The sequence below is a fragment of the Pagrus pagrus genome, assembly GCF_965226575.1.
Source record: "Pagrus pagrus genome assembly, chromosome: 13".
Taxonomy (NCBI): domain Eukaryota; kingdom Metazoa; phylum Chordata; class Actinopteri; order Spariformes; family Sparidae; genus Pagrus; species Pagrus pagrus.
Genome location: NC_140197.1, coordinates 15,739,403 through 15,754,144, shown reverse-complemented (window position 1 = coordinate 15,754,144; position 14,742 = coordinate 15,739,403). Strand labels below are relative to the sequence as shown.

General features: G+C 38.0%; 1 gene segment (V, D, J or C); it reads right to left on the bottom strand.

Annotated features, from left to right (window-relative positions):
• Positions 1-9,338: 9,338 nt before the first annotated feature.
• Positions 9,339-10,981, bottom strand: LOC311268485 (Ig heavy chain V region 1-62-3-like). The segment is given in 3 exons: positions 10,936-10,981; positions 10,723-10,839; positions 9,339-9,655 (listed from the first exon to the last, which is right to left on the bottom strand).
• Positions 10,982-14,742: the final 3,761 nt, after the last annotated feature.

Genomic DNA, 14,742 nt, shown 5'->3' with positions numbered 1-14,742 from the left:
CACAAAACACAACATCAGCTGTTTTTTGCACATTATGCATGTACAGTATGTTCTTCACAGAAAATGAGCCAAGGCCAATGAGTCCGAGTTTGAAAAAATAATTAATCGTATCATTTTTCTTTTGATAAAAAATTAAAGCGGGTCCCACAGACCCAAACAAGAAGACTTACAAGCACATGAAATTTAATTTCTTTAACTATCACTATATTTACTAATTTGGACTGTAAATAGCAGGTTAGACAAGTAATAAGACATTTTGATAAGAGCTGCAAAACGGGGCAGCAGTCCTGTCCTGAAGTCCATCATGTTAAACTGTGTGTCCACTGTTCTCTGTCATCCTCTCTGCAGTCAGATAAGTAGAGGAGGAAGACATCTGAGGTTTGCATTGACTCCTCCTCACGGGGAGGAATACACCTGTATCAGAATTACATCATGTATTCAAATATTATTTATAGTGTTGAAATAAATCACTCCTCTGTTTTGTTTTGTGTTCTTTTTTTTTTTTTTGTTACTTCTAGTGCACATTATTATGCATGATGAGCTCAAGCATTAAACTCTTTGAGTCTTAGACTGCCCTCCAGAGGAAGACAAACTGTAATAATCCAGCTTGTGGACACAGTTTCACCACACTTATTCAGAGAATATATTCAGGAAATAGTATTTTAAGATCATCTGTAAACATTGTTTCTAATGAAAAATCACAAGATTCATCACTTTTGTTTTTGATTTCTGTGTAAGATGCAACGTAATTGATGAAATGAAATTAGATGAAATAAGCCTTCATTATACAATCACCACTTGAAATTTTCATGACTGACAAACACAATCAGTATTGCAAGAAGCACTGTACTAAGACAAGTGAATGTTTCCAGTGGTGGTAAATAGAGGAAGTAGTTTTTGTATGACTCTCCTGTTATTGTCTCTCACTGTGTCTCTCTGGCACAGTAATACACAGCAGTGTCTTCAGGCTGCACATTCTGTCCATTTAGAGTCACTGTGTTACTGGAAGAGTCTAAGTCGATACTGAACTTGTTCTTAAGTGAGTCTTTGTAGTATGTTGTGTATCCAGCAGCTGCAATCCCAATCCACTCCAGTCCTTTCCCTGCAGGCTGTCTGATCCAAGCTGTCCAGTAGTCACTAACTGAATAAGAGACCTGACAGGTGATGGTCAGACGTTGACCTGGCTGCACAGTCACAGAGGCTGGCTGTGTCAACTGTTCACACTTCACACCTGTTAAAAAAAGAAAATGTTTTGTAACAAATGATCAAGTTAAATTGCAGAAGAAGAACTGTTGACTTTGACAAATCCAGAGAGACTCACATCCAGCTGCCAACAGCAGCAGCAGAGCTACAAAAAACATGGTTGATGTTGAAACTGACGTGCTGTGAACTCCACTGACAGCCTGATGTCAAGATTTTATAGCTGAGTAACAAGGAAGCTCACTGAGTTTGCATAGAATCAAACACATGAAGCATCAATGTTGGTCTGACTGGAGCCAATAGAAGAGTCTGTTGACTGTTATTATATCTGCAGAGTGAAAACATGCCTGGAAATCACCTCTGCTTTACATATGATATTTTCATTTCATTACACACTCAACTTACAGAAATGAAACAGCTGTAAATGATTATCACAACTATTCTTACTGTGAATATTACATGAACCATAGATAATGGAAAACATATTCTTTAAAATCAGCATTACAATATTAATGATGATGTGTCATGGAAACAAAAGGAGAAACCACCAAGAATGTTGCTTTCTATAAGTCATGTTTACAGTTTGTTCAACATGTTTTCAAATCATTAAAACACTTTAAATATGATGCGAGTTGTTTTCCTGAGATCATTTATTTACTGTCAGCACCTCCTACATCACATTTAAGATTAACTTCAAATGTAAGAACAGCTTGTTGTAGTTGCAGCATTTGATCACTTAGTGTACTTCCTGTATTTGCAGCAAAGTGATAACAGACAGCATCATGTAAACAGTATGGAAACTTCTGTCTGATGCTGCTGGTTGGCATGAAAGATTTTTAATAATTTCAGTGTCAGCAAATGTTTGAAGACATACAGAGAAACTTGGAGCCTCGAGGGGAAAACAGCTGCTCAGGAACTGAAACCTGTGAGACAAAATGCAAAAACTACATCTGAGTGTTGAGAGTCAGTCAGTTAATATCAATGAGAACACAGAGTCTCCTTTAAGTAACAGAGGAGAGAGAAACTTGTCACTGACTGCCCTCTAGTGATTTTATACAAGAAACTGTAACATTATTTTTCTCCTTCATATTATGACTCATTTAGATTCCACAACATTGGACATTGTTGCCTCTTAATTTGTAGAAATGTTTAATTTTGTAGTAGTTTTATTTCAGTGACCACATTGTTGTGTTGTCTTTAGGCCTTTTATCAACAAGTGACCTTTATTTTGTTTTGTTTCATTTAATGTTTACTATCAATATTTCTCAGGAACAGATTTAAAATTATAATATAATTGTGTGTGTGATATAAAATACTTCATGCTTGTGCTCTTCCAGGCCAGTAAAGATGAGTACTGCAGGTTTTTGTACAGCTGCTCAACCAACTCCAGTCACTGTGGCTGTCGAGCACAATAATAAACAGCAGAATCTTCAGTCTTCAGACTGTTCATCTGCAGATACACCTGCTGTCTGCTGTTGTCTCTGGAGATGGTAAACCGGCCTTTGACTGACTCAGAGTAGAATTTGCTGCTGTCATCAGTATAAGTCAAGGCGATCCACTCCAGTCCTTTTCCAGGAGCCTGTCTCACCCAGGCCATATCGTAGCTGCTGAATGTGAATCCAGAGGCTGTACAGGTCAATCTGTGAGATTCTCCAGGCCTTTTGACCACTGGTTCAGATTCTGTCAGAGTCTGACCATTAACACCTGTTGAGACAAAAAAAAAATATATGCATGTCATTGGCTTGGCAGCACAAATAAAAGTTATCTAAAATTAAGACCTATGAAGATGTTCACCTGCCCAGCAGACAGTTAAAAGCAGCAGTCCTGTCCTATAGTCCATCATGTTAAACTGTGTGTCCACTGTTCTCTGTCATCCTCTCTGCAGTCAGATAAGTAGAGGAGGAAGACATCTGAGTTTTGCATTGACTCCTCCTCACAGGGAGGAAACAGCTGGACTGGTGACATTCATTGAAACTTGGGAATTAATGTCCAAGAGTCTAACATGTTTTAGTTTCTGTAAAATGTCAGTCAGTATTAACAACACAACCACATTTATTCCATAAACACAGAAATATTATTCTTTGTTCAGATGTCTGACACATTAACATGCAGTTTTTATTAAAGTTAATGAAATGATAATTCATCTTGTTATCAACGCTTTGTTTCTTATCAGTCACTTTGAGAACAGTTGGCAGCACATTAGAATATTTACAGCAATTTAAGTAATCTACAGTTTAATTCTGATCAGCAGTATCACTTTTATGAATATTGCTTGTTTGTCGTCTTATACCGTCATACAATTGACAGGTGTTTTGAATAGATTCTTAATTATAATTTTATCAAGACACGCTGATAAAAATCTTTTTCAACCTGCTTTTCTCTTTTCAAACTAAATTCAAGTGATTTATGGTTGATACACTGACATACGGTGAGTGATGCAACGTGATGCAGTCACTCAGTCTGTGCATCATTTGTTCATTTGATGTTCAACTGAGAGTCCAAAATCAGAAAATAAAAACATTATTCTTTATTTCATTACTTGGGTAGAGCGGACAGACCAGATGAAATGTGTTTCATTGTTAATTGGCCTCATTCAAAGGGACATTATTTGTTTTCAAAGTCCTGACATGCTTCAGTGCTTCTCATACAGAGATCAGTGTTGTTCAGTTTTCGTACAGCTCTGTAGTCGGCTGTGTCACTGTGGCTCTCGTGCACAATAATAAACTGCAGAGTCTTCTTGTTTAAGACTCTTCACCTCGAAGGACACAACATTTCTGGAAGTGTCTTTGGTGATGGTAAACTGGCCTTGGACACTTTGGGCAAATATTGTTCCAGTTCCACTATCAATGCGTCCGATCCATTCCAGTCCTCTCCCTGGTTTCTGACGAATCCAGTGCAGCCAAGACAGAGCAAGTCCTTCCACTTTACAGGACAGAGTGACTGGTTGTCCAGCTCTGCTGACCACTGGCTCTGAGGAGGTGAGGGACTGACCCTGAGCAGCTGAAAGAGACACAGAGTTTAGATGACGAGGAGCCAGCAGACATCCAGAGCTCTTTTTCTCCTCCTCTGCTGACAAACTGACACCGACCTCACTCACCTGAAATGAGAGCCAAGAGGAAGACACTTAGTACAGCTGTCATGGTGGAAACTTGGCTGAGTTTGTAACTGCAAAGGCTTTTATGAAGGATATATACTGTGCAGGCAGAATGGGCAGGGACTGTGCTTCAGTTTGTGAATTTGCATTTTATCTGTCAGAGATTTTGGAGATACAGTTTTGAAACATAAACACTAAATCTGAGAAAAGGAGGAGCGTTGTTGAGAGAAGAATGTGGTGTGAAGGTAAAAGAACATTAACACAGTACAAGCTGCACTGTCAGCTTCATACTTTGATTTTAAATCTGATGTGTCATCTCAGTGAGGAAGAATACTGCAAAGACAGGAAACAAAAGGGAAAAGTTCAGTCAGGGTTTGAGTATCATTCAGCGAAGATCAATGAGACCAGCAGATGTGAGAGTCTCCTTATAGTGATAAAGGAGAGAGAAACTTGACACCTGACTGACATCTAGTGGTTTTATTATAGGAACTGCAACATTATTTTTCACCCTCAGATTGTGACCGACTTTAGAGACCAAATAATACAAACATTATTGTCCATTATCCATTCATTTTATTCATACCTGGCCATGATTTCTGCAGATTGCTTGCTTTCATTGGCTGTTATGTGAATTTATCATTACTGGAAGATATTTTAGTTATTTGTTCTGATGGTTATTGTTGCTGGTTAATGACTTATTAATCAATAGTTGTCATGATTTTATTGAAAACAAGGAAACTAAAATTGTTTTTCAAGATCTTCCAGGCCAGTAAAGATGAGTACTGCAGGTTTTTGTACAGCTGCTCAACCAACTCCAGTCACTGTGGCTCTCGAGCACAATAATAAACAGCAGAATCTTCAGTCTTCAGACTGTTCATCTGCAGATACACCTGCTGTCTGCTGTTGTCTCTGGAGATGGTAAACCGGCCTTTGACTGACTCAGAGTAGTAGATGTAGCTACTGCCATCACTGCTGATAAAGACATAAGCAATCCACTCCAGTCCTTTTCCAGGAGCCTGTCTGACCCAGCTCATACCATAGTCACTGAATGTGAATCCAGAGGCTGTACAGGTCAATCTGTGAGATTCTCCAGGCCTTTTAACCACTGGTTCAGATTCTGTCAGAGTCTGACCATCAACACCTGTCGAGATACAAAACAGTCGTTTACTATAAGTTTGTTGCTCTTTTAAGATAAATCTAGATCAGTGTAGATGTTCACCTGCCCAGCAGACAGTTAAAAGCAGCAGTCCTGTCCTATAGTCCATCATGTTAAACTGTGTGTCCACTGTTCTCTGTCATCTTCTCTGCAGTCAGATAAGTAGAGGAGGAAGACATCTGAGTTTTGCATTGACTCCTCCTGTGTGTGTGTGTGTGTGTGTGTGTGTGTGTGTGTGTGTGTGTGTGTGTGTGCGTGTGTGTGTGTGTGTGTGTGTGTGTGTGTGTGTGTGTGTGTGTGTGTGTATGTGTGTGTGTGTGTGTGTTTGTGTTTACTTTATGATGTCTCATCATATTTATTAGGTTGTTTGAACATGTTGACAACAGGCTAATGGACAATGATTCACAGTGTTTCCCTTCTTTATATTCCTAAATATAAAATGTACAAACTGTTACTCTCAATGTGTTTAGGGGGATTTAGTCCCTACTGCTATCTACTTTTGACTTTCTTGTTGTAGAATAATGTTTTTTTTCCAATTGTACGCAATTGCCAGATGGACACAGTAAATTCTCAATAAACTAATATTTCAAGAAAATAATGTCTCAGAAACAAACAAAAAGGTAAATGTTGTTCATGTTTATGAATGAATGGACAAACAGAAATGACAGAAATGGGTGATACTGTAATACCTGATATAAAACGATACAACTGAGGACATGAAATTTGATTCAATAAAAGAAACTGCTGCATTTACGATCTTAGTTTTTCTTATATGCATTATACATTTGTATATGTATAAGACTTATTTGATTTCTTAAACTATAATTATATTTGCAATCTAATTTGGACTGTAAATAACAGGTTTGATAAGTAATAAGATATTTTGATAAAAACTGTAAAATGGGGCAGAAAAGTTTTAATAAAAATGAAAATGCTCATTGAACAGGACTTTTACTCTTCTAACATGCAGTTTATACTTTGAAAGTTGTAAAATGTTTTAATTTCAGACATTTCTGAGAGATCTTGGACGGCCCAAAAAAATTGTTTTCATGACTTTTTGTGTGACAAATTTGCAATTTGATTTAAAATGTAAAATTTCAGTTCAGATAAAATAAGAATTCAATATTGAGTCACAACTCTGAACTTTCATGACTGACAGTTACTCACAAATAAGTGATACTGAGACAAGTGAACGTTTCCAGTGTTGGTAAAAAGAGGAAGTAGTTTTTGTATAACTCTCCTGTTATTGTCTCTCACTGTGGGTCTTCTGGCACAGTAATACACAGCAGTGTCTTCAGGCTGCACATTCTGTCCATTTAGAGTCACTATGTTGCTGGAAGAGTCTAAGACAACACTGAACTTGTTTTTCAGTGAATCCTTGACGTTTGTGTCCTCACTGATCCACTCCAGTCCTTTCCCTGCAGGCTGTCTGATCCAAGCTGTGAAGTGGCTGCTAACAGAATAAGAGACCTGACAGGTGATGGTCAGACGTTGACCTGGCTGCACAGTCACAGAGGCTGGCTGTGTCAACTGTTCACACTTCACACCTGTTAAAAAAAGAAAATGTTTTGTAACAAATGATCAAGTTAAACTGCAAAAGAAGAACTGCTGACTTTGACAAATCCAGAGCGACTCACATCCAGCTGCCAACAGCAGCAGCAGAGCTACAGAAAACATGGTTGATGTTAAAACTGACGTGCTGTGAACTCCACTGACAGCCTGATGTCAAGTTTTTATAGCTGAGTAACAAGGAAGCTCACTGAGTTTGCATAGAATCAAACATATGAAGCATCAATGTTGGTCTGACTGGAGCCAATAGAAGAGTCTGTTGACTGTTATTATATCTGCAGAGTGAAAACATGCCTGGAAATCACCTCTGCTTTACATATGATATTTTCATTTCATTACACACTCAACTTACAGAAATGAAACAGCTGTAAATGATTATCACAACTATTCTTACTGTGAATATTACATGAACCATAGATAATGGAAAACATATTCTTTAAAATCAGCATCACAATATTAATGATGATGTGTCATGGAAACAAAAGGAGAAACCACCAAGAATGTTGCTTTCTATAAGACATTTTTACAGTGTGTTCAGCATGTTTTCAAATCATTAAAACACTTTAAATATGATGTGAGCTGTTTTCCTGAGATGATTTATTTACTGTCAGCACCTCCTACATCACATTTAAGATTAACTTCAAATGTAAGAACAGCTTGTTGTAGTTGCAGCATTTGATCACTTAGTGTACTTCCTGTATTTGCAGCAAAGTGACAACAGACAGCATCATGTAAACAGTATGGAAACTTCTGTCTGATGCTGCTGGTTGGCATGAAAGACTTTTAAAATTTTCTGAATTAACTGAAACCTGTGAGACAAAATGCAAAAACTACATCTGAGTGTTGAGAATCAGTCAGTTAATATCAATGAGAACACAGAGTCTCCTTTAAGTAACAGGGGAGAGAGAAACTTGTCACTGACTGCCCTCTAGTGATTTTATACAACAAACTGTACAATTATGTTTTCCATTCAAATTATGACTTATTTAGATTTCACAAAATTTAGAGACATTATTGCTTCTTAATTTGCAGAAATGTTTATTTTGTATTAGTTTTATTCCAGTGACCACATTGTTGTGTTGTCTTTGGGCCTTTTATCAACAAGTGACCTTTATTGTGTTTTGTTTCATTTAATGTTCAGGAACAGATTTAGAAATATATTATACAGTAATTGTGTATGATATAAAATATTTCATGCTTGGGCTCTTCCAGGTCAGTAAAGATGAGTACTGTAGGTTTTTGTACAGCTGCTCAACCAACTGTGTCACTGTGGCTCTCGAGCACAATAATAAACAGCAGAATCTTCAGTCTTCAGACTGTTCATCTGCAGATACACCTGCTGTCTGCTGTTGTCTCTGGAGATGGTAAACCGGCCTTTGACTGACTCAGAGTAGTAGATGTAGCTAGTGCCATCACTGCTGATATAGACATAAGCGATCCACTCCAGTCCTTTTCCAGGAGCCTGTCTGATCCAGTGCATCCAGTAGTCACTGAATGTGAATCCAGAGGCTGTACAGGTCAATCTGTGAGATTCTCCAGGCCTTTTAACCACTGGTTCAGATTCTGTCAGAGTCTGACCATCAACACCTGTTGAGACAAAATTTACGTGTGTCATTGCCTTGGCAGCACAAATAAAAGTTATCTAAAATTAAGATCAGTGTAAATCTTCACCTGCCCAGCAGACAGTTAAAAGCAGCAGTCCTGTCCTATAGTCCATCATGTTAAACTGTGTGTCCACTGTTCTCTGTCATCCTCTCTGCAGTCAGATAAGTAGAGGAGGAAGACATCTGAGTTTTGCATTGACTCCTCCTCACAGGGAGGAAACAGTTCCCACATTTCTATGAAGTAAAATTTACATTTACAAATGACATTTATTCAAATAAGCTCAAGTGTAATTTGTCTCAGCATCATGGTTTCTCATTACTCCCCACAATCATATTTTGACAGATGAGGTCAATAATCTACTGTTCAGTACCTCTCAGTAATCAGAGAATATCCATGAGCATTTTTGACAATGCTTTATTGTCATCTCATCATGTTAAACCATCCACCAATGATGTGAATTAACTTTCTGATCAACAGCTTTCAATGTTTGTACTTGCCACTATGACATGTGCAGTTTAATATTAATTAATGCTTTGCCAATTGGCTTGATTTTTTTTTGTGAGTGATGTAACGTCATAAAGACAATAAATATTTACTCATGAGTTTATTGTCAGATAAAAGTGCTTTTGCAGGTGGTGAGAAAACCCAGATGTCATGAAGATCACATGCTTGTTGTCTGTGGAGGTTTTTGTGCAGCTGCTCCACTGTCTTCAGTCACTGTGTCTGTCGAGCACAGAAGTAAACAGCAGAATCTTCTGCTGTCAGGCTCTTGACCTCGAGGTACTGAGTGCTGCTGGACACGTCTTCAGTCATGAGGGAACGACTTTGAAAGGAGCTGGCATAGATAGCAGAGTTTTTCCCAGCATCCATCCTCCCAATCCACTCATGAGCTTTCCCTGGCTTCTGTCGTATCCAGTGAATATAGTAGCTCGTCATGTCAAACCCAGACATGATACATGACATCTTCACTGTGTCTCCAGGTCTTTTCACATCAGAGGCAGACTGGTCCAGTTTGATCTCACTCCAAACTCCTGTAAGCAAAGAAAATGTGATCATTATCCAACAAACTTGTAAATCACAGGTTTGACATTTACAAAAGAAGTAAAGCAGAATTAATTTTCTCACCATGAATACTAACTACAAATAATAAACTCCAGATGATTGTATTTTCCATTCTGTGATAAACACTGTAGTTCAGAGCTCTCTGATCTCAGTGTTTCAAATATATCTCAAGCTGTCACAGGTTTCTGTCACAAGTTACTGATGGTGTGTTTATAAGAGAAGAGTTTGCATAGACCTCCTCTACAGGTTTAAAGAGGGAACATGTGACACACACACATTTTCATAAGTAGAGTAACAACAGACACTGTAGAAATAAGTCCTGGCAACTAATTTCTGGACTGATGGTGTCATGAAAAAAAACAACTTTTTTTTTTCTTAATGACAATCTTTAACTCAAGATGTGAAAGTTTAGAGCTTTTTTCAGCTTGGCCAAATTACAACAGGGAAATTTGCATCCTATTTGTGATGAAGTACAGCTACTGTTCAAGTTGTAGTTAAGTTACAAAATGTTTTCCCATGTTTTCAAGGCATTGCAATACATAAATATAAATTAATAAAACATGTCACATGCATCTTGTATTGAGAGAAATTTAAGTTTCTCTCAGTCTCTTCTGTATCGATGTCGACTGCAGGAGGAGTCAGCTTAGATCTACTCTTCTTCTGTCGACCAGAAACAAAACATCACCTTAATGATTCAGTGAATTACATAAAGATTCATTATATACCATTACATATACTCTTCAGACAGCACTGTCTATATTAATGTTTGAATTTACAACATGTGTGCTTGAGCCACATGGTTTCTGGGTATTTGTGCAGGTCTGTTGGTGGTTTGTATCACTGTGGGCTGACGTACACAGTAATAAACAGCTGTGTCCTCAGGCTGCAGATTCTGTCCTGTTAATGTCACCGAGTTGGTAGAAGTGTGTGTGTGGTAAAGGAACTTGTTCTTCAGAGCATTATTTTGGTAAAAGGCACCTCTACCCCACCGACTCAATATCCAGTCCATTGGTTTTCCTTCACTGTCTGATCCAACCTGTTGCATAGCTGTTATCAGTCAAAGAATAACCAGAGACCTGACAGGTGATGGTCAAAGACTGTCCAGGCTGCACAACCATTGAGTCTGGCTGGATGAGATCAATACTGTTCACACCTGTGGAAACACAAATCAACATTATCTCCATCATTCATCTGACTATTCAGTGTTTCTAATGTGTTTATTAGTGTGAATCCACTGAAAGCTCCTCACAGGATCCAGCAGCCAGCAGCAGCAGCAGCAGAGCTACAGAGAACATGGTTGGTGTTGAAGCTGATCTGATGTGAGCTCTTCTGTCCTCCACTGACACAAACTTCACTTCCTTATGAGCCAACACACAAGGAGGCTAATTTACATACTGATGACAGTAAATCACTGACTACGATATCTTTAAATCAATCAAAGTGAAGGAACTTAAATCACTGACACATACACTTTGGATCTGTATAACTTTCAGTGTCTTCAAGATGTGAACTAAATTTACTTCATCACTTACATTTTTTTTACGTTTAATAATGTATAAGAGTGTTATTTGTTTTTCACTGTAAACATACAATAAAGTATCACACATCATAACATCCAAGTATTTAACCTGTTGTTGTCAAATTGAATTAAGATCCTTCTTCTAAAATCTACAGACTGTTTCTCTCTTCATCATGAACTGGTGTTGAAATCATTAGTGGTCTGAGGGCTCCTCCTCTGGTGGCTTCACGTAACAAGTGTTCAGGCACTGAGGGGTTTTTGTTCAGGTTTTTTGTGTTTTTGTGTTACTGAAAGAGTCTAAGTCGAAACTAAACTTTTGGGAATCTTCGATGAACATGTCCGTTCCAACATGTGCACTTCCAATCAAGTCTTCATAGCAGAATGTGAGGAAGTTCACTTTGCATAGAGAAGGACACTGACAGGATATAACAGAAGGATCAACTGTCCTGTGACGAGCAGTTGGAGCTCGGGGTTGTGTTGTGAACATTTATTTATTTATTTAAAAAGCATGAAATAAAATGTGTTTATTATCTGAAGCATAGTTTAATGTGAAAGTATGTTTTTTTCACTAATCTTCTGACACAAGAGGAGTCAAACATTCACATTTATGCTCACCTCAACAAAATATTTACTGATCCCACTCTGAACTTCATGTGTACAAAGAAACAACAACTTAAAACCGATTTAATTTTTATTTTTTTACATTTTCAATCTGTGAATGTGAAATGCAGAGTTTTGACTTGTGTGTGTTTCTTTGATCAGACCCAAAAAATTATTTCAGCAACCAGACTGTTGTGCTGTTCTTGGCTGTTTTTGAGGGGGTGACTGTTACTGTTAAACATTTGTTTTCTTGTGTTTTTAATGGTTATTGTAGCTGGTAAATAATCATTCTCCTTAATTTTTCACTTTGTTGATAAAAAATAACCACAAAAGAGAAAAGGAAAGAAAACGCAACACTGTCTCATCCCAGTGGAGTAAAGATGAGTACTGTAGGTTTTTGTACAGCTGCTCAACCAACTCCAGTCACTGTGGCTGTCGAGCACAATAATAAACAGCAGAGTCTTCAGCCGTCAGACTGTTCATCTGCAGATACACCTGCTGTCTGCTGTTGTCTCTGGAGATGGTGAAGCGATTCTGGACCGATGTGGAATAACGTTTAGTGCTTCCACTCGGAGCAGAAATGTAGGAAACCCACTCCAGTCCTTTTCCTTCAGCTTGTCTGATCCAGCTGATAGGAGCATCACCATCTGATATTCCTGCATATGTACAGGTCAGTCTGTGGGATTCTCCATGCCGCTTCACCACTGGTTCAGACTCGGTCAGAGTCTGAGTGCAAACACCTGGAGAGAAAAGCAGTTTGATCAGAATGGAGCCAAACAGAAACCTTGACATAGAAATTAAAGAGTTCAGAAGCTTGTATTCACCAGAAGCCAGTGATAGTATCAGAAATGTAGTTAGAGACATAGTGAAAACACGTTGCATGTTTAGCTGGTGGTTTGGTTTGTCTTCAGTTTGCAGCCAGATAAATAAAGATGGAAGAGTTCAAGATTTGCATTGACTCCTCCTAACAATGCTGAAAAAAACTGATGTTGGGAGTCATCTTATTCAGAGAATATTGTTGTTGACTTATTTAAGATATTAATTACATTAGTGTTTTGCATTATTTTTGCTTATTATATGTGTTTTAATTAAAGTTTCAGCACCGATTGGACAAGACACGTAATAAATGGAACATAGGGATATAACATTTGGTGCCTGAATCCGAGCACACAGCTGCTGATACAGTTTTACTCATTTAGTCATCACAAGTGAGGAACAAGTTTGATAATGGAGTCGTATCAGGATTCTATTCATTTTCCTGCTTGTCTTATTTTATGTTCACAGCAACAAGACAGGTTGAAATACATCTGTACAGACAAACACTCACAAGTATGAGCACTTGAAAGTTAACAATTTAATTTACAATTTAACCTAAATTACTTATGTCGACAGGGTGAGGAAACCATCACAGAGACTCTCAGAATGATGAAATCATTAATTGTAATTGTGTTAGTGGTTTACTTCCTTCATGTGTTCCATGTAAGGCCAAGAGAGCAGCATTAAAAACACAGTCAGTCCTTGTCTGCCCTCTAGCGTTACAAAGGGGGGACTGTAACTATTTTCAAACCACTTTTCTTAAATAAATGATGAAAATCTTAATCCTGCTATCACAACTATCAAATAATAATAATAGTCAAAGCTATGACAGTACAGATTTAATTTAATTAGACAACTTTCAGAGTTTTACTATCCCTTGTGAGCCGCAGCAGATGAGAACACATGCACCAGGCACGAAATCGATTATTTAATATCCCTCCTTTCTGATGTAAGTTCAAAGATCAAATGTAAGAGACACACCTGAATCCTGTGGAGGAAACATTATGTGTTACTTTTCTTTGAGATAAGCATGAGGGTCTTTTTTAATGCAAGAGAGTAGAGTAAGAGTACTTTTACTCAGTTTTCATGTTAAAACGTGTTAAATACTTTTTCTCAAGTAAAATTCTGGATGCATGGTTTTTACTTTTAACAGAGTATCTCCACATCTGTGCTGGTCTGTCAGCTCTATATTGGAACTTCGAGTCAACAGTAAAATTGGTACTTATTTCTTTTAGCTTTTTAGTTTTTTGCAGAAAACTGTCTTGCTTGTGAGTCTTAGAACTGTTGGGCTCCAACATAAAGGCCATTTTGTACTTACAAATCAGAAATGAGGTATAAAAGTCAACATGAAACAGATGCAATAATGGCACTTATTCAAATTGATTGAAAATCTGTATGCCATACATCAGAAAAAATATCATCTGACAGGAGGGCACCAGAAAATGTCATGTCTTAACTCATTATTATTATCTAGATTCTCCAAGGCTCATTCTCCAAGGTGTCTGTACCTCCAGTCACCCAGGGTCTGCTTATACTGTAAGTATGCCAAGTGTAAGTGACAGTAAGTTACAATGTCATTGCACAAATTAAAGAGGAGATACAAAACCAAAAAACATTCTTTCATGATCAGGAGTTTCTCCCATGGACTTTTTTACATCTCCTCTAAACTTCCAAGGAAAAACAGGCAACACAGACTTTTTGTTATTTAAAAAGTCTCTACTCTAACTCTGTGACTTTGTGCAGCACAACTCAATTAGAAGAGGAAGTAGTTTTTGTATGACTCTCCTGTTATTGTCTCTCACTGTGTCTCTTCTGGCACAGTAATACACTGCTGTGTCCTCCGTCTTCAGACTGTTCATCTGAAGGTAGACTTTACTGCTGGAGTCATCTCTGGAGATGGTAAATCTACCCTGAACTGACTGGGAGTAAAGGATAGGAGTACTAGATGTGTGTACAAGCGCGATCCACTCCAGTCCTTTTCCAGGAGCCTGTCTGATCCAGTTCCAGACTGAGCTACCAAAGTTAAATCCAGATGTTGTGCAGGTGAGTCTGTGAGACTCTCCAGGTCTTTTAACTGCTGGTTCAGACTCTGTTATGGTCCAACCTTCAGCACCAGTCGAA